Below are 27782 nucleotides of genomic sequence, written 5' to 3' on the forward strand. Positions count from 1 at the left end.
GTTTAGGTTTAAGCACAGATAAAGAGTTAGGGAAATTATTGATAGTGGTTTCAGCTAGACGAGTATTTCTCGTGAATGTTTGGCAAGGGGGGACCATAGATTGGAGCTCAGACGAGCACTTGCCATGGATATAACAATAAAGCAGAGATAGGCTCGCAACGTCTCTCCTGTGAGAAAGAGGTTGCAGGGAAGAGAAAAGGGCACCCCTGCTAGGCTATGAAGTCTATTTTGAACTCTGTCAAGGCAGGATAAGGTATTCCTAGCAGCTCCTGCCCAGATGTGGTAGCAGTACTCCATCCTTGGACGTACTTGGCTCTTATATAGCTAGAGAATTGCATCAGTAGTGAGATATCTTCTGGATCGATAGAAGGATCCCACCATTTTTCCATCAACCTTGACAACGGATTTAATGCATGTGTTCCATTTCAGATAAGGAGTAAAGGTAAAGCCCAGAAGCTTGTGAAAACATGAGGCCTCCCCAAGACGAGAGCCATTCATTTCAATTGATGCCAGATGGGGATCAGAGCGTTGATGATGGAAAGATAGAAGCTTGGTTTTAGATGCATTAAAAGTAACCAGCCACTTTTTTCCCCATTGTACCACATGTTAGAATGAGACGATCTTTCTAATATCTTATATCCACAACACATAGGTATATAATTACATAACGAGGGCTGTGTTTGAATAGGAAATTTTAATTGCCATTTTTCAGAGTCAGGAGTCAACCCATATGATTTTATATCTCTTGGTCAGGCGATACATCAAGCAGGAAAGACATGTCTAAAATGCCATCCAAAATGCGAGTGTAGGTGAGTTCAAACGATGTGACTAGATGTGATGAGATGAGCTATTTATTTCTCTCTCTCTCTCTGATGTTTTCTCTCACTGTTTTTTTTATAGAAAACGTTTCAAATATTAACATAGACGTTCAAGTCATTTTCTATCTACAGATGAGCAAGAACTTGGATTCCCAACAATGACATAGATGTGTGATGATAGTCGTCGTCATCATCATCATCATCATCATCATCATCGTCATCATCGGCAGCGTCATCATCATCATCATCATCATCATCATCATCATCATCATCATCATCATCGTTATCATCGTCATCATCATCATCTATCGCTTGTGAAGATGACTGTAATTCATGCAGTTGTTCTGTGGGACCGGAAATGGCTTGTCAGTTTGATCTGGGCTATGAAGTATCTCCTGCATGTTTAACACCTGTGGAATGACTCTGTAGCAGAGGTACTGACTGCTTTGGCTTTTCTAATGTCACTTTTCCTCTTGTGTTCTTCAGTGCATGCATATTCAGCAGTTGTAACCCATTTGTGGTTTGCAGTACACCAGAAACGGTGTATTTCTAACTGGAGTCAAAACATGTCTGAAACATGTATAACCAAATTATTTTTTTTTAATTCATAAAACATAATTCTCCGTTTCACTGGATCAATTCTCCTGCAATCCATCGCTTGTGACGATACCTGTGATCACGCACTTGTTTTGTGGATCCGAGCCCTGAAGTCTCTTCCGCAGGTAAGACACCTGTGAGATGAGTCTCTATCAGAAGGGCTTACTGTTCTGTCTTTTCTAATAGCACGTTTCCTCTCGTGTTCTTTGGTGTAAATTCAACAATTATGCCACCTTTGTGAGTTGCAGCATGCCAGGATTATCTGTTTTAGGCACAGTTTTCACACGAGTCAGAGTATAAACAAAACTGTTTGAAGAACAGCTTTAGGATGTCCTCGGACCGTTTTCGCTGCCTGTCTACAGTTCTTTTTCCTGTGAACAGCTCACTGTAAAGGAACTGTTTTGACTCTGACATGCAGCATATATGACCTGCCTACAGAATATGACATTGCGGCAGCATAATGTGTACTGATAGAAGGCATGACCAAGCTAAAACCTTTCTGTGTGGTATCACGTTCTTGTTTGTATCACTGAAGTTAAGCAACATCGAGCCTGGTCTGTACCACATAGGTGACCATTTTGGGAATACTAGGCCCTGTATGTAGGAGGACATGGACACCTTCTTTCAAGAGCTGCCAAAACCTTACATTGTCATATCTCCTGATGGGAATCGCTTGTGAATTTGATACTCCCATGAAACTTCTTTCTTTGGAGGAAGTCAGTTTAACCCGGATAGAGTGAGTCCTGCAGGTGTGTTATGGTTTATAGTGCAAATATAGCAAGATCCTATTTTTTGTCTCTGTATATACGAATGTTACTTTTCTATTTAGTCTGTTATTTTCTGTTCATATTATTTGGATCTATCAGACTACTGTTCTCATCTTGAGTGTCATTTTCCCAACATTTCGATCGATGTAACCTCTGACCTTCTTCAGGTGTATCTTGTCGAACTTTTCGAAATGTTTCTGTCAAACTCGGGAATTTTGGACGGAATTTCAAATAGAACCCTTTATTTACTTCACAGGGGTAGCATGCTCTTGTTCCGTCAGCCATGACTGGATAAAGGTCCTAAGTAATTCGCAATTGTATTTTTTGGTTGCCCACACTAAGAACTGAACCTTCAACCTTGAGAAGAATATCACTTTTACAATCGATTTTTCCAAGTATTCTAACCACTACACCATGGGTCCTTGCGAGTTCAACAGAAACATTCCTGAGTTCAACAACATACACCTGAAAAAGGTCGGAGGTTACATCAACTGTAACATTGTGAAAATAACACTCAAGATGAGAACAGTAGGCCAATGAATTCAAATAATATAAATAACCAATCCTCATCTCAAAAATTCAGAACCGTAATATTAAATATTCTATATTCATTTATATGAAATTATGTCAGTCGGATTTTAAAAGTTGGGCCTAAATAGCTTTTAAGTTGACAAATCAAACTTTGTTTTCTGTGATGAAATTATCATTGTCAGCAATATAATAACTGAATTCACTGCAGTTTATTTAAAAATAGACTTAGTCCATTCCAGAAAATGTATATTAAAAATTTTTTTTATCACAAAACAAAAAAATAAAAATAAATAAAAAAACAATCAAAATGAGCAAGGACAATAACTCACATATGTAAAAGAGAATAGGTATCTTCTTTACAGGTGAAATATTTTTTATCCATACAAACAAAGATTATAAAGTAAAGATAATCACAAAAAGAAAAAAAATCCCAACCAGCCATATTTAAAGTGAAGAGTTGTCTCCCTTACAATTAACTCGTATTTGTAAGAGAATAGTTGTCTTTTCTACAGCTAAAAGTTTTTTTTTGTCCAAACAAACGAACAAAAAACAAACTAAGGATTATAAAGTAAAATGACTTCATTGCATCCCGGGCAACGTCGGGTATATATATTATAAGCAGTTAATATATATTAATATTATTTTTAAAGCATTTTCTGTTTGATTCGCATTAAAAGTGTTTTCCGCTTTTTATCCAAGCTAAGCGTTTCGCACCATGAACGAATATGCCGCGAATGTGTGGCCATCGGCGTTAATCGACTATGAAAGCAAGATGCAAACAAGGTGTAGCGTCAATAAAATCTTCAGGTCACGACTTGAATGGAGATTAAGGAGGAATGGAATAAGCTAAGGTCGTGAAAGTTGTGAAACAATCTCCTACCCAAGCAACTACCTTTGATATATAAAATATTCTTTTCTTTTAAGCCTAAAAAGCCAATATCTAGATATTGCAAAGAAAGTCTTTCTTTGAGTTTCTTATAAAAAAAAAAAAAAAAACAAAAAAAAAAAACATGTTCATTTCTTTATGCTAGAAATTTTCATAGACTGTACTGCTCTGAGTTACGTACAGATGAAAAAAAATTGCATTCACCTTTGGAAATATCATGCTGTGAGGATTTTTTTTTTTTATTATTATTTATTCTTGGGTTTTGCTGAATACAGGTTTGTGTGTATGTCTGTGATAGAATGTGGCAGAATGTATCAGCAAAATAATGATGGGCGTCACAAAAGTAATGCCTCCTATTTTTTCATTCCTCCCGAATAGATCAGAAGACATTGCAAGTTGCATTGTTATGATGACTGAACTTATGCATCCATGACCTGAATTCTAAGAAAGCAACCCGTCATGGACGTGCATCAGAAGCAGAGATACATGATTGAATTTCTGGCAAGAGTGCATGGAGAATGGGGACGACCACGTATAAAAATAAATGCTGGAATACAAAAGGTTGCTCGTTTTAATGGTACCTCTCTCGCATCTTCATAGCTCTTCAACTTTCTGCGTATAAAAAATAGGAGGCTTTACTTCTTGAATGACCCTCTTAAAGAGGAAAACGAGGTTCAGTCAAAGATGTTTATACGGAATAAATTAAATTCAACAGTGACATGCGTGGAGAGATCAACACGTCACTTTATTAAGGCTTCCTCAGGAGCAAACACATGGCACAAACAGGTGTTTATACAGATGGGTGGCAGCAAAAAAAACGGTGATGACGAAAACCTGTTTATCGTTTCATCCACCTCCAGTTCGTTTTCTCTCAATAAATATGTTTAATTCCTGCTCTTACATTCTTATGGTGTAAAAAGAATGATTTTCTCAATTTTTCAAACGAAGCATAGATGCTAGAATTCAAAATATCTAGTGCGTCTATGGCGTGAAAATAATATAAATTTTCGCGTCATAGACGCATCGTGTATTTTAAAATATTTGCTCCTATGCTTTTCTTCAAATTAGTCATCTTCAAAAAGTCTTAAAATAAAGATGAAACGTTGATGAATATATAAACAAATTTCACTTTTATTTTCATTTTCACACACACACACAAAATGTAAGTTACGAAAATCTATATCGCAAGTTAGTTACACAGAATGATCCGTGTTTCATCCCCATTAGGACTTGTCAGGCTATAGTACATGGAATTCATGTTACCGAGTGTTTTTATATACATAGTTTAGCTCCGCCCATGAGTTATTGTTTCCAGTAACCAATGGCAGAGATTTTCTCAGACAAAAGTTAGGTTGACTTCTATTTCCACCTCCTTTGTTTAGTTTTGAAGAGAGGTGACTTATCATTTTTGTGATTGTGCCGATTATATATATATATATATATATATATATATATATATATATATATATATATATATATGACTACTTCATTTAATCACATAAATCAATATATGAAAACATAATTTTATGCGAAAATTTCAGCATTTAATTCAACAGTGCTCAATACATAGGTAGAGCTAGGTAGTAAGTTATAAAAATATGTATGGCAATTAACCTACACAGATTGTTCTGTGTTTCATTCTCGTAAGAATTTGTCAGGCTTTTATATATATATATATATATATATATATATATATATATATATATATATATATATATATATATGTATGTACTAGCTGCCCGGGTAGAGACACTAATTGTGAAAATTTACAAATATTAAAACAAAAAAGGCAACCGCATTCTCTGTGTCCTTCTGCCTATTATTATTTAAAACTTGTTTATTTTTCAAATTATTTTATTTTGTTCAAATATAAATTTGAAAAGAGAAATCATTTGCGACTAAGGCAACTTATTTAATAGTGTCATCCTAGAGCAACCCTTTAAATTTTTTGTTTAGCTAAATAAAGCTTTCCTGGGAACGCATCTTTCAAACACCTCAGTCAAGCATTCACAGGCAACATGAATTGGAACAAATACGTTGAAGACGTTGGCAAAGCTGCTGCAAAGAAGGTAGGTTGCATCTACTGTGTTAGAAAACTACTCACACCAGAGAGTATCCTATATCTTTACAAAGCCACCATTCGCCGATGCATGGTGCATTGTGGGCATATCTGGCCGAGAGCATCTGTTTCTAGTCTTTCATTCTTAGATGAGGTTCAAAAAGTGCTTCGAATCTAATAGATCCTATACTAATGGCCAAACTCTAATCTCTATGCAATCACTACAATGTTGCACCTCTGCACATCTGATGAACTCACAACACTTGTGCCCCCTTGACGTATGTACTGATGACTAGGGCTATGACATAAGAATATTCTTTTCAATATTTTGACTCTCGAGTATATATCAGTTAATATCTGACATGTTTTTGGATAGAATGATGTGGTTCTCGATTGATAAACTGTGTCGGATATATACTCGAGAGTCAAAACAATGATAAGAATATTTGCTTGTCATAGCCCTACTGATGACTAACTTGACGAGCAGCAAAAGTTCACCACTTTACTGTCGAGGTCCCTAAATACTAACTGTACTAACCTGCAAATGTTTAAATGCAATGTGAATAGAAATCTTGTTGCTCAACTCCCCATAAATCCCTGTTGAAAACAATTCCAAATAATAGCCACTTATGTCCAAGTGGCAATATGATTTATTTGGAGTGAAAAAGAGTAATAAATAAACAAACAAATAAATAATTAAATAAATAAATGAACAAATAAATAATTAAATAAATAAATGAACAAATAAATAATTAAATAAATAAATGAACAAATAAATAATTAAATAAATAAATTAACAAATAAATATACAAACAAATAAATGAATGAACAAATAAATAAGTAAACAAATAAACAAATAAATAAATAAAACAATAAATAAATAAACAAATAAACAAATAAATAAACAAATAAATAGATGAACAAAAAATAAATAAACAAATAAATAAATGAACAAATAAATAAACAAATAAATAAAAAACAAATAAATAAATAAACAAATAAATAAATAAACAAATAAATAAACAAATAAATAAAAAAATAAACAAATAAATAAATGAACAAATAAATGAATAAACAAATAAATAAATGAACAAATAAATAAATGAACAAATAAATAAACAAATAAATAAAAAAAACAAATAAATAAATAAACAAATAAATAAATAAACAAATAAATAAATGAACAAATAAAAAAATAAACAAATAAATAAATGAACAAATAAATAAATAAATAAATGAATAAATAAATAAACAAATAAATAAATAAACAAATAAATAAATGAACAAATAAAAAAATAAACAAATAAATAAATGAACAAATAAATAAATAGACAAATAAATAAATAAACAAATAAATAAACAAACAAATAAATAAATGAACAAATAAAAAAATAAACAAATAAATAAATAAACAAATAAATAAATAAACAAATAAATAAATAAACAAATAAATAAATGAATAAATAAACAAATAAATAAATGAACAAATAAATAAATGAACAAATAAATAAATGAATAAATAAATGAATGAACAAATAAATAAAAAACAAATAAATAAATAGACAAATAAATAAATAAACAAATAAATAAATGAACAAATAAATAAATGAACAAATAAATAAATGAACAAATAAATAAATGAACAAATAAATAAATAAACAAATAAATAAATAAACAAATAAATAAATGAATAAATAAACAAATAAATAAATAAACAAATAAATAAATGAACAAATAAATAAATGAACAAATAAATAAATGAACAAATAAATAAATAAACAAATAAATAAATAAACAAATAAATTAATGAATAAATAAACAAATAAATAAATGAACAAATAAATAAATGAACAAATAAATAAATGAACAAATAAATAAATGAATAAATAAATAAATGAACAAATAAATAAAAAACAAATAAATAAATAAACAAATAAATAAATGAATAAATACACAAATAAATAAATAAACAAATAAATAAATAAACAAATTAATAAATGAACAAATAAATAAATAAACAAATAAATAAATAAACAAATAAATAAATAAATGGACAAATAAATAAAAAACAAATAAATAAATAAACAAATAAATAAACAAACAAATAAATAAATAAACAAATAAATAAATAAACAAATAAATAAATGAACAAATAAATAAATACACAAATAAATAAATAAATAAACAAATAAATAAATGAATAAATAAACAAATAAATAAATGAACAAATAAATAAATGAACGAATAAATAAATAAATAAATAAATAAATGAACAAATAAATAAATGAACAAATAAATAAATAAACAAATAAATAAATGAACAAATAAATAAATGAACAAATAAATAAATGAATAAATAAATAAATGAACAAATAAGTAAATAAACAAATAAATAAATAAACAAATAAATAAATAAATAAATGAACAAATAAATAAATGAACAAATAAATAAATGAATAAATAAATAAATAAACAAATAAATAAATGAATAAATAAATAAATAAACAAATTAATAAATGAACAAATAAATTAATAAACAAATAAATAAATAAACAAATAAATAAATAAACAAACAAATAAATAAAACAAACAAATAAATAAATAAACAAATAAATAAATAAACAAATAAATAAATGAACAAATAAATAAATAAACAAATAAATAAATGAACAAAAAACAAGTAACAAATAAATAAATGAACAAATAAATAAATAACTGAACAAATAAATAAACAACTGAACAAATAAATATACAAATAAATAAATGAACAAATAAATAAATAAACAAATAAACAAATAAATAAATAAAACAATAAATAAATAAACAAATAAATAAATGAACAAATAAATAAATGACTGAACAAATAAATAAACAAATAAATAAATGAACAAATAAATAAATAAATGAACAAATAAATAAATAAATGAATAAATAAATGAACAAATAATTTTAAAAAATGAATAAATTAATGAACAAATAAATAAATGAACAAATAAACGAATAGACAAATAAATGAATAAATAAATGAACAAATAAATAAATAAACAAATAAATAAATAAATGAAAAATAAATAAATAAATAAACAAATAAATAAATAAATGAACAAATAAATAAATAAATGAAAAATAAATAAATAAATAAACAAATAAATAAATAAATAAACAAACAAATAAATAAATAAACAAATAGATAAATGAACCAATAAATAAACAAATAAATAAATAAACGAATAAATAAAAAAATAAATAAATAAACAAATAAATGAACAAATAAATAAATAAATAATAAATAAATAAACAAACAAATAATAAAATAAATAATAAAATAAATAAACAAATAAATAAATAAATTAAAAATAAATAAGTAAATAAAAAATAAAGAAAGAAATCAACAAACAAATAAATAAACAAATAATTAAATAAATGAATAAATAAATAAATAAATGAATGAACAAATAAATAAATAAACAAATGAATAAATAAATGAACAAATAAATAAATAAGTCAGTAGTAAAGTAGTTTCACTTTCTCCCCCCCCCCCTCTCTCTCTCTCTTTCTTCAACTCATTTTTATCCTTTCAACTTCTACCTATTCCAAGAACACGTCTCTCTGGAGCCATGACGCTTAAAATATTCCTTAATCAACATCGTAAATCTTTCTATCCACCCCCTTTCTCCCTGTCCCCAACCCTGTCCTTTGCACATACAAAGCTACTCTTCCCTCACTTTCGATTTTAGATTTAGTTGAAAATGATTGATTTATTTAAATTAAAAGTTAAAATCGAAATTACTAATTAAATTTTTAAAAGTCCCAAAACAACGTAATAAATAAACTATTTATCTTTTTCATGTATATATATATATATTTTTTTTATATGTATATATATATATATATTTTTATATGTATGTTAAACCACGATTCTTGGTTGACTTTGAAATGTGACTTTTTTGAGTGACAAAATGACCTAAAAGGTCATAATTTTTAGTTGTATTCCCACCACTGGTATTGCTGTCTGGCCTTTTACTGATTTAACACGGTTGCAGGTTATTAACATTCGATGCAGGTAGAAAGTCACATGTTTGGTTGTTGGCTTGGCAGGTCTGTGAACCATCTCATTGTTCAAGTTGACAAGTTGAGGTCAAGGGGCTAAACGGAGGTGCGGTCAAATCTAAAATCGAAAGAGTGGGGCGGGGGTGGCTTTGTATGTGCAAAGGACAGAGGGGGACAGGGAGAAAAGGAGTAGATAGAAAGATTTGTGATGTTAATTAAAGAATCTTTTAAGCGCCAGGGCTCCAGAGAGACGTGTTCTTGGAATAGGTAGAAGTTGAAAGAATAAAAATGAGTTGAAGAAAGAGGGGGTTGTTGGGTGTGAGATACTAAGAAGAAGAGATGGGTGTGGGGATTTGATTGAAAAAGCGAGGTAGAAGATTAATGTGTAAACGAAAGGTTGGAAAAATAAGATGTAAGGGGAGAGAGAGAGAGAGAGAGAGAGAGAGAGAGAGAGAGAGAGAGAGAGAGAGAGAGAGAGAGAGAGAGAGAGAGATCAAAAATATAGTTAAAAGTAAAACAGAAAATGTGTTAAAGATATAGAATTAGAACAGTTAGTGGGAGATATGAAGAAAAAGAGAAACCGACAGTGAGAGAGAGAGAGGGGGAGTGAGAGAGAGAGAGAAAGAGAGAGAGAGGGGGGAGAAACGTTCTTGGAATAAGTAGAAGTTAAAACTGAGAATGAGTGGAAGACCGAGAGGGGGGGAGTGTGTGTGTGTGTGAGAGAGAGAGAGAGAGAGAGAGAGTGGGATATTAAAAAAAATAGAGGTGAGTCTTGAGATGTGATTGAAAAAACGAGGTAGAAGTTTTAGGCATTTATTTGCTTCCTAACAAAAGCAAAACGTGACACGAGGTCATTTTTCATGCGGGGGGGGGTAAAATCAGCTCCCCAAAAGGGAGCACTCTGTAATGCCTTAGTATACACGGGTTTTCCCCTATATGTACTAAGGAAAAATTAACTGAAGTGTAGCATCAGAACAGATACTACACTGTGATCTTGGCCTACAGAGGTAGAAGATTAATGTGCAAACTAAAGATTGGGAAAATAACATGTAAAAGTTGTGTGTGTGTGTGTGTGTGTGTGTGTGTGTGTGTGAGAGAGAGAAAGAAAGAGAGAGAAAGAGAGAGAGAGATTAGGAAATAGAGATTGAAAATATAGTTAAAAGGTGAAACAGAAAAAGTGATGGGGGGGGATATAGAATTAGAAAAGTGAGTGAAAGATATCAAGAAAAAAAGTTAGAAGATAGTGAGAGAAAAGGGGGAGAGGAAGAGAGAGAGATGAGAGAGAGGACAGGCGAAGGAATGAGGGAAATCGGAGAAAGCCATTGAAAATAGATTTCAAAAGTCTTAGAAAATAAAGAATGAAAAGGAGATTAGAAAGAAACGAAGCTGAGTGAGGGGGAAAGAGAAAGTTGGATTATTTAATTATTTATGACCTTTGTACTGACTGCTGTTCCCTTAACAAAATGATTAATGGATTAAAGACAAGTTAAAGTTGTTATCAAATTCAAACCTCTATATAATACAGTAACAGATCTCTACTAAGATATATAAAAGCTACTATGTGTTTCGATGTATGTATGTGTGAGTTCGTTCTCTATGGACTCCAAAACGACTGGTCCGATTTTTAAAAAATGTCACACAAATTCACTTATGTGTCTGAGAGTGTTCTCAGATAGGTTTTGTATCGGAATGTCTCTAAAAAGTATCGAAAATCGATTATCGAAAAAAAAAATCTCATTAAAGAAGGAACAGTCCAATTTTAATCAAAGTGAACTCTCATACAACCTCACATCACAAGTGCATTTGAGAAGTTTTATCACTGCACAAGCAGAATAACCCGGCGTATAAAATCAACTGTTGGTGATTTGATAAGACAGGGGTGTGTTCAAGATAAATGTTTCCGTTTGGAGCACCATTCAACCATGATACTTGACTTGCATTTTAAACTCCAATTGAAGTCATTATATAAAAATAATTTTATAAAATCAACAATAGGTTCTCTACAATGCAATGTAGACTAAAAATATTTTGGACTAAGTTACTGTGGAGAGGCAATACGAAAGTTCCTCCCAGTGCACCGCAGTGGGTTCTTGACTAAGCAGGCAATCAATTGATTTTTGATTGAAAAATGAGTGATTTCATCGATTTCGATGACAATAAAAGTATTGTAAGCGTGAGACATTCATTGATTCTTAATCAGTCCCAGGCAACGTCAGGTTTTCCTGCTAGTATATATATATATATATATATATATATATATATATATATATAAAAGTGAACGTGTCTGTGTGTCTATCTGTGTGTCTGTGTACATTTTCTTACGCAATAACTCTGTCAATTTTTAGTCTACAGACTCGAAATTTGATATACAGGGTACTGAGATTTGGGAAAATCTATGTGATCGATATTCGGCCAGAAATTTCGCTGTTAAGGGGGTCAAAGTTCAACGATTTGACCTTTGAGAACTCTACCAAACTCCTCTGACAATTTTGGGTCTACACACTTGAAATTTTAGATAAAGGTTCCTTGGACATGGGTCTAACAATAACTTGATTTCAGCCCAAAACAAGTCATTGTTAAGGGGTCATAATAGGGGTCAAAGTTAAAAAAAATTGACACTTTTTTTTTTGATCAGCATACACCTCCAAACACCCGGGCCACGCCGAGCACCCATGCTAGTATATATATATATATATATATATATATATATATATATATATATTGAATATTTTATTCAAATATGTATTAAATTTTTATATGTGCATAAATGTTATCCATGGACATGCGTGTTTCTGGGTATCACCTGTCGTCAGCATGGCTAAACTCTTAACAAGGTTTGAACTTGTCACAGCTCGATAAATACTCTGGAGTCTTACTACCAGACCACGGTACCTTGTTAAATTTTATGCACGATTTTTATCGCTTTTGAATTTATTGTATTTTTTCATTAGTGATTTTGTGGGATTTTTTAAAGCTCCCTGAGCGTTTTGAGGGAGTTACCTGCCCTTTGTTTTATGTTTAAGTCGCCACCATTTGGGACATCTTTTTTGTTATTATTAATATTAGTATTATTATTTAATAGATATTTGAATAAAATATTCAAATGTTTAATAAATAAAGATTAATATCATGTACTTAATTAATATCATAATTAAGATTATGATTTCATGTGCTTGAGAAGGGGTGATCTTCAGATCATCTAGTATGGTTTCTGCCTAAAGAGGAAAATCTTGGAGAGAGTGGTTTGCTGGGTCCATATTAGAGTTGTAGGGAAACCGACAGGCAAGCAGATTAGTCTTCTTGGTTGCTGTGCAAACAACTTAAAGATTTTTGGATAGTAGGGGAACTGTTGATTGCTCATTATTTACTACATTGTTATAGATTTTCCAGAAATCACAAGTTCCTAATTTCTGTGCTTCAATGCATTTTTGGGTAGTTTCGGTATATTCTTTCTTAGCTGTAGCTATTTCCTTCTTATGATTGCTTCTAGCTTTTATAAGCTTTTGTCTATTTGTACTGGATTTATGTCAGATAAATCTGTGGTATGCATGCTGCCTTTGAACAATGGCATCTGCGCAAGTAGAAGTAAACCACTGAGTGGGGTTTGGTAATGCTAATTCTTGAGGTTGGGTAGTTTTTAAAGCTATTATCCCTTGTATGAAGCCCTTAGTGAAACCCGAGTCATCTTGTCTTTAATTTTTTAGGGTTGTGTTAGTGGTGATGTTTGAATGTTTGCTGGTAGCGAATTTAAGACCGAAACTGAGAGCTTCAGTTTCGATGTCCGAGAGTGGTTTTGAAGTAAGGTTTAGAATAAGGTCTGGACGTCATAAAGTTTTCCATTTACTGTTTTTTATCAATTAAGCAATTTTGTTTTCCAATTTAACTACCCAACCTCAAGAATTAGCATTACCAAAGAGCTACATTGATGCCTTAAAACTTTTAACAAAAAATAAATACCTCATCATTTCACAAGCCGATAAAGGAGGTGGAATAGTTATAGATAAAGATATATATCTAAAGAAAATGCACACACTATTAGCAGACGGAGATACATATACTCCGATAGACTTAAAATCAATACAAAAAGATTTTGAAACCTTCAATAAATCCATAAAAAACTTATCAAAAATGATAAAAAATGGATAAATAACATAGAATACCACCCCACTATTCCTGTATTATGCGGCCTCCCCAAAACACATAAATAAAACATCCCTATGCGACCTATAGTATCTAACATCGGAAGCGGCACTCATAAATCAGCACGAGCTATTGCCCAAATCTTAACTCCATTAATGGGCACTATCAGCACTTCACATATTAACAACTTAGGCGACCTCCTAAATAAAATAAAAAATATGGAGATACAAAATAAAACCATGCATAGTTTAGACATAATTTCCCTCTATACCAATATTCCAATAAAAGAATACCTTAATCTACTCCACAAGCACCTAAACAAAATTAAAGCCGATCTACCTTTTTCCTCGGATACATTAATACAAATAATAAAACTCATCACCGATAGAACCTATTTCCAGTTTAATAATTTCTACTACAGACAAAAATTTGGACTCTCTATGGGTAACCCCCTTAGTGGTGTACTAGCTTGCTTATTTTTAGAATTCCTAGAGACCAACTCTTTCAAATTCAGACTACCTAAAAACTCCACATACTTTAGATACATAGATGATATTCTTATTTTTCTCCCCATAAACGCACAAATAGAACAACTTAGAAAGAAATTAAATTCAGTAGAACCATCCATAAAATTTACACACGAATCCGAACAAGACCACAAAGAAAAAAGCTACGAAAATACACTATAATATAAAGAGACAGAAAAATAAAACAAATACCTCACTATTAAACAGACATCTTTACATTCCCACCCACACTAAAAATACAAAAATCTACGACACTCTTAATAGACTTGGTTTTCACTTGATACAAACAACTTCCACAACAATAAAACAGACATTAAAAACTACCAAGCACTCTCCCCAAACCCTCACATCCGACGCCGGTATATATTCCATCCCATGTAACAATTGTCAGCAAGCATACATAGGTGAGACACAGCGTAAATTGAAACTAAGACTTTACGAACACAGAAGAGATATAAGGAATGGAAACGTCCTAAATGCACTCTTTTGCCATTGTGCAGAACACGATCATTCATTTAATTTAGATCATGCGAAAATTATAAAATACATGATAGATAGAGCTAAAAGAAGACTTTTAGAGTCAGCACTAATATTAAACACTAATACTATTACGCAAAGAAAGGGCTTCTACCATTTAGCCCCTAGTATAGGGAAAATAATAATCAAAGAACAAATTATCAAAACAGATCCTGGTTAACCGTTTTTCCTTAATCCTTAAATATTTCAACAAAATGAATAAGTTTAGAGAAAAAAAAGTGTACATATTTATTTTAACGCATTTTTAAAAGTGTATATATAGACATTGAACAACCCAACCTTCCCATACACACACCTAGTTTCCTTCCCGGTATGGGTAGGATTCTAACACTGTTTCCTTTTCATTTTCGTATGGTCTATGATCGTTTTCTTTTTTTCCATTTTTCCTTTTCATATCCTGAAGATGTTCTCTGCAATAGGGACGAAACGTTGATCATTTCATTAATTCATTCGATTTTTCTTTTTTCAGAACAACATAACGTCAACTATCGCTGGTATTTTTATTTTATTTTTATATATATATATATACACACACACACGCACGCACGCACGCACACACACACACACACACATATATATATATTATAAAAATGGAAAGTTTAATTTAGTATTTGATGCAACAACGTAATAGTTACGGCCTAAACAATTCAAGTGAACATAAGTAACAACGCCATTTGCTCATTTTTGAGAGAAACAAATAGGTAATAGGAAGTCATGGTTCATTGTCCTAGTCAGCAATCAAGGCCAGGCACAGAGCATCTCTAGCGAGTCCCTGATATTGTAACTCTGTGCCTGGCTAATAGACAAAGAATAAGTATGTAATCAGGCGATAGGCAGATCCTACCTACTCCATCAACGATAAAGGTTTGCAAACTGGAGAATTTATTGATGTCACCATCTCTAGGAAGGTTGTCGACTATGAACGAGAAAGCCCCCTCCCCAGTGTTTCGGTGCAGTGACATGGATCGAAAGCATGGGCTTACCCTTTTCCAGCTGGGTGACCTGACAAAAGCTACAGATCCATCACTCTAAAAGGGGTAAGCATGCACCGGGGGTCAATACCAGGTTTTTCAGCGCTCTCCCATGGCTGAAAAGATATAAATATTATACTTAAATAAAGTTTTGTCCTCTTCTAAATAAAAATATTTAGAGATTACCCTCTTTCTATAGATAGAAGTGATATCATCAACTAAGTATCGTGAAAAGACTGTTCTGTTTTTAGTGATTTGTTTTAAAATAAGTGAAAACAAGATGGTTAAATATGCCCGAAATAATGAATAGACAAGTGACGCATGCATAGTCCTCTGTAAATGCACAGTGAGCGAGGCATAAAAAAATGACTAAGTTCAGCATTTGTCCCCCCCCCCCATTTAGCCCCAAAAGTCCCAAGGGGACGTCAAGTCCTGGTGAAAATGAACAAACGGTGCAGTTGCAGTTTTAGGCCTTAACATATGCAAATTTGAGTTCTGCACCATGCAAAAATAGAAATGGCTAAGTCCATCATTTGAGCCCCCCCCCATTTAACCCAAATGTCCCCTTGGCCTTAACATATTTAAATTTGAGTTCAACGCCATGCAAGACTGCTAAATAGACATACACAGAAAATTTTGGACAAATATGGTAAAATAGTCCCCAAAAAATGGAGTGTTTTTATTAGCCCTAAATGAGCCCCTGGGGCACACCCAAGAGTTATCGTGAAGTATAGACAAACAAAATTATATAGAAATCAATTAGTTACAACTTTTCAGAAAGTTTTATAAAAATCCAAGGCATCAATCCGTAACATTCGACACTACTTGTTTTTTTAACTGAATAAACGCTTTAAAATAAGTGAAACTACTAAGAAATTAGCCAGCTAGGTAGAAAAGAAACACTTATAAAATGGATCTTATATTTTTTAAAACAACAGTAAACAAATAAAAATATATATTTTTTTTAAATATTATGGTGGGGGATGTAGTATCCTTTAAAAACAATATCTTCAAGAACAGTCATAAAATGTGTTTTCTAATTGATATTTATTCAATAATGACCCAATTTTCCTATCTAGCAAAAATGGACGTCTTCTACGTTTCCCGTGGACGAGCTTTCCGGGCACCCATAAAACACAATTTAAATGTCTTTAGAAAAATGTTTAAAAAATGCATCTACATTTGGCAAATTTTCAGTTTTTGGAGTCAGTGGAACATTTCTGTGGCAAATAAACTATTCAAAAGTTTTCAATAAACCAAGATTAATTTTTTATTAGTAGTCTCGATTTTATGGCTTTCTTTATCCATCCCAAACAATCTTAATTAATTTTGTTTTAAAATCTGTATACAGATTGTGACGGGGAGTTAAATTTGCCTTTAGGCTGAACACAATGGGTTACTTTAACTACCTGAAGCGCTGCATGAATTCCTAAGTGGAAGTAATACAGACAGAAGCAAATGTTGTCGCACACGAAGACATGAAAATTCACAAATTGATTTATACCTCATTCAATTCAAAGTCAAGCTGTTTTCATATTTTATCCCCCCCCCCTCCTCGTAATATTTGTAAATGCTAACTAAAGGATCCGACAAAAGTCTACCGGGCAAAACCCAACTGGACAAAAGCTAAGAGCATAAAATAAATAGATTTTTATTTATTTATTTATTTATTTTTTTAATTACATTTTCACCCCAAACAAGGCACATTGCCACGTTGGTGTAGAGGGCTACTATCAGGGGTAACATCTACTGGGGTACTATGTGGGGATTTGGGCAGCAAGATGTCTGTTCACGTTACACTTGAACTTCTGCACATCAGTACAGTTGGGAAAGCAGGGACCTGGAATAGAATTCCAAAGTCTAGCAGTTATGGGGAAGAAACTACTGGAGTAAAAAGATCTTTTACATTTAGGGATCTCTACAGTGTGGTGGTGAGATTAAGCTGCCTGTCGGGTTTGTCGAGGGTGTTTACGTCGTGGGGGCACAAGTGCTTGCAGTTTGTCAGAGCATTCTCCATTAAAATACTTGTAGAACAGGCAGAGGGATGTAACATTTCGTCGACGGGACAGAGACTGAAGCTTAAATGCCAGTTCAGGGCCTATCAGATTGGCGACTCTCTTTTGAACCTTGTCTAGGAGCGAGAGACTAAATTAAAATGATTAAAAAAAACACTTTTCATATTCTATTTTTGACTTAATTATCAGTAATGTTTGATAGGATTTTTTTTTTACAAAAAATCTTTTCTTTAACTTTTAAAACACGTTTTTTTTTTTTAACCTTTCGAAATTATAAAGTTAATAAAAGCAAGATTCAGAAATAATATCCCCCAGGTTTTTCATTTTATCGAGTTCATAATATTTTGTGAATTTATTTCCATCTTTATCTAAATACGAAACTTCGGAATTGTACAGTTATTCCTTTACTAAACATGGTGACTTATACACCTGAAAAAGGTCGGAGGTTACATCGACCGCAACGTTGTGAAAATAACACTCAATATGAAAATATCAGTCCGACTAATATAAATAATCCAAATTGAATTAACCATTCATGTACCATTTTGTTGATTACATCTCATTTATTTTTATCTCTTGATTAACGATTTGCCAATACTCTAAAAGACTTTTTGCTTTTTTATCGTTGGTATTTTTATATGATTTTTTTTTCGGTATAGTGTTTTTGATTAGCAGAGGTGGGGGCTTGCAGGTTATAAAATACGCTTAAATATATAACGTCAAAATTCAACTCTAGAACACGACGCACCGCTGACAACACTTGCTACACTGACATCCAAATCCAAATCCAAAATAAACATAGTCTCTGAAAAATCATGCTTTTTATATCCAACCGGAATGTGGGGTATATGGTTAGAAAAGAAGAAGAAGAAAAAAAAAAAAAGAAACGTACCGGGCGTATCTGCATCGCTCTTTGGGAAAGAAGAAGGAAAGGATGGCCAGCACATTTGTATACGCGAAGGGCATTTTGGGAAGGCAGAGCATGATGGGAGAAGCTATTATCTTTTTCCTGTCTCTTCCTTTTTTTTTCTAGATAGGAGGATATAAAAGCAGGGAAAAATTCCCTGGGGCAGCAGAGAGAAAAGAGTCGTGAACATTTTTAAAAGAATTTCGTATTGCTGATGTTAAGATTGTGCGGTGTGAGATTGATGGCGAGAGGCCAGGTGTGGTCGATTGGAAAAGAAGAGGGCAAAAACGTGCTGTTGTCGAGAGAGTGACTCACTCCTTCTCGAACCCCAGAACCGAATCCTGATTATAACCCTAAACACCGCATTTGCATATTAGGTGCTGATATCGCGTGCATATAAATACAGAGACGCGGCCATTTTTTTTTTGTCTACACGATATTCTACAGACTGTACACAAAAAAGTTTGTACTAATTTTTTTTTTAAATGTTTAATTACAGAAGAGCAACTTATTTTGCCTTTGGTAGCAGTTCAGACCACAATTTCAAAAACAAGAAAAGGGGCACGGAGGAACACCAAAAATCGTTCTCTTTAACCTGAAATGGAGATGCTTATGTTCCACTCTGACTGAATATGAAAATAAGCCCACTCCTGTTTTAGACCATAAAGCCTTAACCATTAACGATAAGAAATGTTAACTTTTAATGTTAAATGTAATATTTTTGCCTGTTTATTTTTTTTTTTATTAACTGTTCGTTTTTTAAATCCAAATTTAAATTAAAAAATAAAATTTGCTTAAGGAATGCTGGAAATATGATTCATCACAATTTTTTTCTGTTTTTATGCCATTTTATTTGAAAAATGAATCTCAAATTATTTGAAAACAACTCTTTTCTCTTTCTTTATTCTGCTTAACGACATTACATCTGTTTCTGAATTTTTGAGATGAGGATTGATAATTCATATTACTTGGATTATTTGGACTACTATTTTCATCCCGAGTGCTACTCAGACAACGTTTTGATCGATGTAACCTTCGACCTTATTCAGGTGTATCTTGTCGAACTCGGGAATCTTGCTGTTGAGTTCGGGAAACGGCACGAAAATTTGAACAAAACCTTTTATTTAATCCACAGGGATAGCATGCTCTCGTTCCATCAGTCTTCATTGGATAAAAGTCTTAAGTAATTTTCGACTGTATTGGGTAGGGCTGAAACTGCTATCTTCAGACAATGCTTACCTAGAAGTGTAGAGACTCAACGCCCTTATCCACTGCGCCACGGGCCCCAAAGGGCAGGCTAGAGGTTTAGTTGGCACAATATGTGGCGAGACAACAACTATGGAAGGCAGTAATTACTAGGGATACAGTTACAAGGCTCAGCATTCCTATCCCGTCGCAGTTAACCATGTGAAGGAGGCCAGAGGATGAGTTGGCCGAAACGTAATAATAATAACTATAAAAATGAAGATAAAAGTCACCCAAAAATCGAATACTCAAATTATAAAGCCTCATCTCAAAGGATTCCAGAAAATAAAAATAATTTTTAGTATGTCAGGTTAAAATATGTGGGAATTAAAATTCCTAAGCAACGGACACACAGACACATAACGGTACTCCTAAGCTAAACTTTAAAAAAAAATTTTTTATTACATTTTCACCCCAAACAAGGCAAATTGCCACTTTGGTGTAGGGGGCTACTATCAGGGGCAACAACTACTGGGGTACTATGTAGGGATTTGGGCAGCAAGATGTCGGTTCACATTACACTTGAACTTCTGCACTTCAGTACTGTTGGGGAAGCAGGGACCTGGAATGGAATTCCAGAGTCTAGCAGTTCTGGGGAAGAAACTATTGGAGTAAAAAGATCTTTTACATCTAAGGATTTCTACAGTGTGGGGGTGGGTTATCACACTTTAACTCTGGTGACAAAGGCCTGGCTACCAGAGGGCAAAGGCAGATACATCTCTTCCTATTTTATAGGTCTCTATTTCTTTTCTGCTGGTCCGTTGGACCCTCGACAACTAAACATGTGATGAAACAACACTCCATTTGGCATGGCCATCCAACCAGGTCTCTTGACTAACCTGTCAGCCCATCATCAAATACTAATCGCAAGTAACGTTACTCTCTTCTCAACGAACTTTTATTCTTACTATCGCTATATTCATTTCCTCACATGTATATTTATGTAAATGAATCTACATTTTTTCGTTATCATACATCAGTATGTTTCGTCTCTTCCTTATGTGACCTTTGCTTCTCAATCACTTACGATTCATTAACGCATGAATGATGGGATCGACAATTACATAAACAAGCAATCCGGTCCTCCACAAATTTATGTGCAGTTCCACATTTATCAGAGACAACAGCTGATGATTAGTCAAATTAATTTTCTGAAAAGTTTGGACATAACTGGTTTTAAATCCATCTTGAGTTTTCACAATGTTTTTGATAATAAACATTGTGAAGTTAGAAAAAAAAACGTTTGTAAGTTTCCATGGTGAATTCAATATAAAAAAAAAGCTCTCCCTTTTATTCCTGGAAACTGATCAGTAAATATTTTTAAAAAGGTTTGTAATTTATCTCTTTTTTTATAAAATCACCTCTGCACTTAAAGGAACGGTAGAAATTTACATTACCGAGAATTAATTAATAATAAAATGTTAAAAAGATTATTATGAGAATTAGCTCTCCAGGGTCATCGTTACTAATTTATATTCTACAGTTAAATTTTGATTTAAATAACAGTAAAAATTTTGACCGTAAACAGGTGTGATAAATGAAATGCATTATCAATTCGCTTTTAGCATTATCAATATTATCATCATCAGTCGCTATTTTTTTGGAAAGACATCGGATACCTCCTCTAAGAATAGTTACATTTTTAATTGCGAATTTCATTATTATTTCATTATTATTATTTTATTATTATTATTATTTTATTATTATTATTATTTCTGTATTTTTATATAGATTTTTGAAATCGCCAATCATACCTCTCCTAAATTGGTCCTGCTTTATAACAGTTGCAAAGGATATCTAGTAAGACTGTAAACCGTGCCGAAATGAACACAGGGCACATAAACCACGTGATATTGCTCAATGGTTACTCATTTAGTACTAACAAGGCTCAACGTTGAGTATCTGTGGTTACTTAACGGAAGCAGGTGCGCCAGGGGTAGATCAGAAATTCTCACTACTTTTCCGACATCCCTCGTATTTTGATATGTTCTTTCACCCACCCCCTCCCCAATTTGCACGTGACCCGTGGGCCGCATGTTTGACATGCTTCTTCTAAAGGATGTTTAGAAATATTAACAAACATTTTATCTTTTCCTACCTAGGTAAACTTCCATTTGAATATATATATTTTCATTTTTTATTTTTTTTTAATCATCATTTTAATTGGTCTGTATTTAGCCATAATTAAATTTTGTACCCCCCCCACAAAAAATGTTTTCCAAAAAGAACTTTTTGTGGGGGGTACAAAATTTAATTATGGCTAAATACAGACCAATTAAAATGATGATTAAAAAAAAAATAAAAAATGAAAATAAAGGTTAGCTAACCAGGTTTCGTTCCTTGCTCAACAGAGCTAAATCGAGGAAAATACGATTAAAAAACAATAAATTACATAGAAACTAAATTAAGTCCTAAAAGATTTTCTTTTTGCTCGCAAAGGTCTCAAGGACTTAATAAAAAATACTTTCTAGAATTTTTAGATGAAAGGGTAGGTGCGACTTACTCAAGATCGTAAACATGTCTGCACTGAAATTCGTGGCACACGCATGGTTATTTATAAGGTGCTCGCAAATCGAAGAACCATACGTATTACTAAGAACATTCGAAGGTGAAAAATTTGCATATCGAATCTTTGATGGTACGTGTTGTTTTAAAGAAAAATCCAATCTTAGTGATTATTCGCCCAACATAGTGCGCGCTGCAACTACATTTGAATAAATAAATAATAGAATTATTATGGTGAGAGGTGGGGGAGGGGAGAACATCTTTGCAAATGGACGACAACATAGGTCTGGTTGAAAAAACAACGTCTGGGTGTGATGCAAGATAACACAGTTGTACAGACAAAGAGATTTGCTTAGCAAATCGGTCATTGATATTACCTAGCCAAGGCAGACGAAGGCAAACGGGACATTTATTAGCTACAATTTCTTTAGATTTTTAAAAATTGAAAACTTTCTTATTAATAGTAGTTTCAACAATGTTTAAGCCATTATTACAAAGGGTTTTAATAATGAATTTAAGCTCGTCATCCAGATTAGCTTCGGAACAAATCATCAAGGCCCTATGTGCTAAAGTCTTAATTAAATTACATTTTTGGTTTGTTACAAAACGTGTATAGAGATCAGTAAATGTTGTATGACGATAAACGGAAGTAAGAAAACACACACAAAACACACACACACACACACACACACACACACACACACACACACACACACACACACACACACACACACACATATATATATATATAACTTTTTACCCGAATACGATGTCAAGCATGTTAAAAATATACCATTTGTTGTAAAAATCTAATGGATAAATATCTGAAGAAGTTTGTGGGGACAGCATATTTTTACAGAAACATAAATCGTAAAATTGCCAACTCATTAATGAAACAGCTGTAATGGAAAAATCCAGGAAATAAACAAAGGTTATAAAAAAGAAAACGTGAGTCTTTGAATTTTCAACAAAATTTTGCACTATATATATATATATATATATATATATATATATATATATATATATATATATATATATATATATATATATATATATATATAGTTCAACAATTTGACCTTTGAAAACTCTACCAAGCTCCTTCACCAATTTTGGGTCTAAACATTTGAGATTTTAGATGTTGGTTCCTTGGACATGGATCAAACGTTTTAATTTGATTTGAGCCCAAAACAATAAATGTTAAGATGTCCAAATCGGGGTCAAAGTTTAAAAAAATTTGACCTCTCAGCCAACTTTTGGTCTAAACATTTGAAATTTTAGATAAAGCGTATTCAGACATAGGACAAGCTTTTTAATTGGTTTTTGGCCGAAGATTTGACTGCCAAGGGGTCAAAGTTAAAAAGATTTGACCTTTGCAGTCTCTAGCAAACTATTCAGCCAATTTCGGGTCTAAACACTTGAAATTTGACATAAATAGTATTCAGACATGCAGTAGATCAGTTTGGGGGCGAAAATTCGGCTGCCAAGAGGTCAAAGTTGAAAGAGTTGACCTTTGCAGACTCTACCAAACTCCTCTGCCAATTTTATGCCTAAACACTTGTAATTTTAGATGTAGGATACCTGGACATGAGTCTAACTTTTGAATATATATATATATATATATATATATATATATATATATATATATATATATATATATATATATATATATATGCACATAAAGTTATGAACAGTACATAGGGCCCGAGCAAAGCCGGGCTGAACTGCTGCTAGTATATATATATATATATATATATATATATATATATATATATATATATATATATATATATATATATATATATAGTAATTTAAACTAAAAATTTATTTTTAAGACCAGCTAAGTACAAGATATTTTTAATAGACATATTTGTTCATTAAAATTACATTTTTTCATTTTGAATCGTAAAGGATTCTTCAGGAAGTGTGTCATTTTTTTCTCTTCCGTGTCATGTTGGTGTTAATGCTTGGCACGTCCTCAGATAGATTTCGCGGTTGAGGTTTTAAAGGCTACTGCAGAGTAAGGCGCCGTCTACATAGAATTTCGAACAGAACTCTTTATTTAATCCACGGGTGTAGCATACTATCACTTAATCAGCCATGACTGGGTAGAATGCCTAAGTAATTGAAATTTTGGTTTTGAGTATCACTCGCACAGACGATTGAACTTTCACAAGAGTGTAACTTTACAACTGAAGCACCTGTGGCGTAGTGGATAAAGCACTTGGTAAAATCAATTGTAGAGTTGCACTCTTTCTTTTGGAGTTTGAAGGTTCAATCCTCAGTGCAGGTAACACTCAAAATACAACTGCAAATTCATGTCTTCCACAGAAAAAATCCTAAATTCAACATAAGGAGGTCAGAGGTTACATTGAATGAAACGTTGTGAAAATAACACTCAAGATGATTTGATTGTCTTCAAGTCCAAAGTAAACAAGTTCTTGATGAACCGTCCCTCTAAGTAATACAATTTACAAAATCTCCACTACTTATGATTAGTACGCTATAATCCCATTGACTAATGTATACCCATTAATTTTTTCCTTGAGTGGCCTCCGGGCCCTGATAAGTGGTGATTCCTTTGTAAAAAAAAAAAAAATGAGAACATTAGACTGAAGAAGCTAAATAATAAGAATGCTAAATCCTCATCTATAAATATTCAAAAACGTAAAGAAATAAGAAGATATAAAGGAGTCACTGCTTATCAAGACATGAAGGCCATTCGAGGATAAAGGTTAATAAGTATCAGGAGGTCGGTGAGACAACACTGTATCACAGTAGTGGTGAAAAAAAGGTAGAAATTAGTTATTTAAAAGAACGGTTCCACAAGAATTTGGTTATGCTGGATTTGAAAACGACTATGTTGTAGTTAGCTGTAATGCAGACCTGCAGTATAGAGTTCCACAGGTGGGCAGTTCTAGGAAAGAAACTTTGTTCATTGGAATTTGTGTTTAGTTTGGGTTTTAGGCACAGGTACAGAGTAAGGGAAATCGTTGACAGTGGTTGTAGCTAGACAAGTGTTTGTTGTGAATATTTTACAGAGGAGGGGGGGTCATAGATAGAAGTTCATCAAGATAGATCGTGCCATTCTCCTAAGCATACATATTCTGAAATTACTCTTAATCCTTGGATATGAATATTAAATTTGGATGAAAGTAGGATAATAATATTGCGGTTGGTTGGTTGTTTTTCTTTTACGGCATATCAACCCTTTTCAGGTTATTTAATGCCGAATCCAAAGATTTTGAAGAAACATTTTTTTAATAGAATATATTTGTTGTTTTCAAGTCGGTTTCTATTTAACTCATAGTTGGGACCCTAACAGGTACTACCATTTCGGGTCAGAGTGGACCTGGGAGAAATGGCAATTAAAGGGTGGCTCCACACTCCCCAAGGCCCGCAAGGTGGGGCCTCACCACTGGATATAGTTTAAGGTCATATCCAGGACCAATATTGTGGAGTTCACATTTATGCCAGACACCCATAAAAGGGAATACCTCCCCACCTTTTTTTTTAGTAAATAAAGTCATTTTACAACAAATTGAGGATAATTTAAAGAAGATGCAGCCACAGAGGTAATGTTGTATTTGGTGAGAGTATCTGGCATTGTTTTGAAGTAATGTCTAGCAACAAGTTTTGAAAAAATTGGATGACCATCGATCTTTTTAACCCCCTCCCCATCCAAAGAAAGCAAACAATTCGGGCTTAAAATCTAAGGCAACTGAACTTTATGATTAAAAACAAAAAAAATTGTTGTAAGTGAACATTCTATGCTAAAAAAAAAAAAAAAGGAAGATCCCACATTTTATTTTATTTATAATTTGAAAATTAAGAATAGAAATGTTTTTAAGGGGTTAAAAACTGGATGTTAGAAATATTTCGATATAATATTATTAGATAAACGATTAAACAAATAAGTCAGTACAATTGATAGTAAATAAGTATATTCCTTAATATAATATTGCGCAGAAAGTAAAAATAAAACTATTTTTGCGCATGTTTTTTTTATGAATAACTGAGACGTTTTTGTTTATTGCACTCCAAACTTTCATACATTAAAGGGGCAATGCTTAATTGATGTCTCTTTCTTTTAATAATAAAATAGAAGAAAATTACTTCGATAAAAACCATTCTTCAAATAGACAACAGAACACAAGCGTAGTATATTTTTATTGTACTTTTGTTATATATATATATATATATATATATATATATATATATATATATATATATATATATATATATATATATATATATATATATATATAACAAAAGTACAATAAAAAAAAAATATATATATATATATTTAGTGGAGATGGTAATTAATAAAAACTGAAGAAAGTGCTCAATACTGTTTTAGAGCAAATATGCGTTTTATTTTTTATTACCGTATCTTTCTGTTAAGTTATATTATTGTTTCGGCTACCCGGCCGTTTTTTTTTTTTTTTTTTTTTTGCCGTCTGTAGTGTCCTCAGACTTTTACAGAAATATTCGCTATTTTGGGATGAAAAATAGCGAACATTTCTGTAAAAGTCTGAGGACGCTACAGACGGCCAAAAAAACGGCCGAGTAGCCGAAACAATAATATAACTTAACAGAAAGATACGGTAATAAAAAATAAAACGTATATTGCATATATATATATATATATATATATATATATATATATATATATATATATATATATATATATATATATTAGTGATGGGACGATCAGTATTTTTCCCGATTCTGATACAATTACCGATTCCATGCTAAATTTCCGATTTCGATTCTTTATAAATCTCTAAATATTTGATTATAAAAGTGTTATTTTGTCCCGATCACTGTAAAAAAAAACACATCTTAAGTGTCCCTATAGTTTCTCAAACGTAAAAACACACTCGCGAGGGGGGGATGGTCTTGAGATTTTAGTCTTACTGGGAGTTTAAATCAATAAATATTTATTATTTTATTATTACTACAAGCAGTGGAAGATTTTTGTTTAACCAAAATCAAATAAAAAAGATTATTTAAGGAATCGGTTTTGGCATCGGAAATTAGGCTACAATTTTTCCGATACCGATTCCGATACCCCAAGAAGCTCCGATTTTTCCGATTCCTGATTCTGATTCCAATTAATCGTCACAACACTAATATATATATATACATATATATATATATATATATATATATATATATATATATATACTTTTTACTTGTTTTAGACAGGCATTAATATGTCGCTACA

At 31.9% G+C, this 27782-nt stretch overlaps 1 protein-coding gene across 2 annotated transcripts in view; it reads right to left on the minus strand.

Moving 5' to 3' along the window:
* LOC145242647 (protocadherin gamma-B1-like) overlaps nucleotides 1-27782 on the minus strand; it is a 228387-nt gene that overhangs the window by 161897 nt on the left and 38708 nt on the right. Inside the window, exon 1 of one of the 2 annotated variants that reach the window (XM_080105770.1) lies at nucleotides 15896-15999. The exons of the other annotated variant lie outside the window; for it this stretch is intronic. The gene's annotated coding sequence lies outside the window, so the exon portion shown is untranslated. Of the gene's footprint in view, nucleotides 1-15895; nucleotides 16000-27782 lie in introns of those variants that run through there. 2 annotated transcript variants of the gene reach the window in all.

Source organism: Euprymna scolopes, chromosome 21, assembly GCF_053919585.1.
Source record: "Euprymna scolopes isolate OS-2025 chromosome 21, ASM5391958v1, whole genome shotgun sequence".
In the NCBI taxonomy this organism is placed as follows: domain Eukaryota; kingdom Metazoa; phylum Mollusca; class Cephalopoda; order Sepiida; family Sepiolidae; genus Euprymna; species Euprymna scolopes.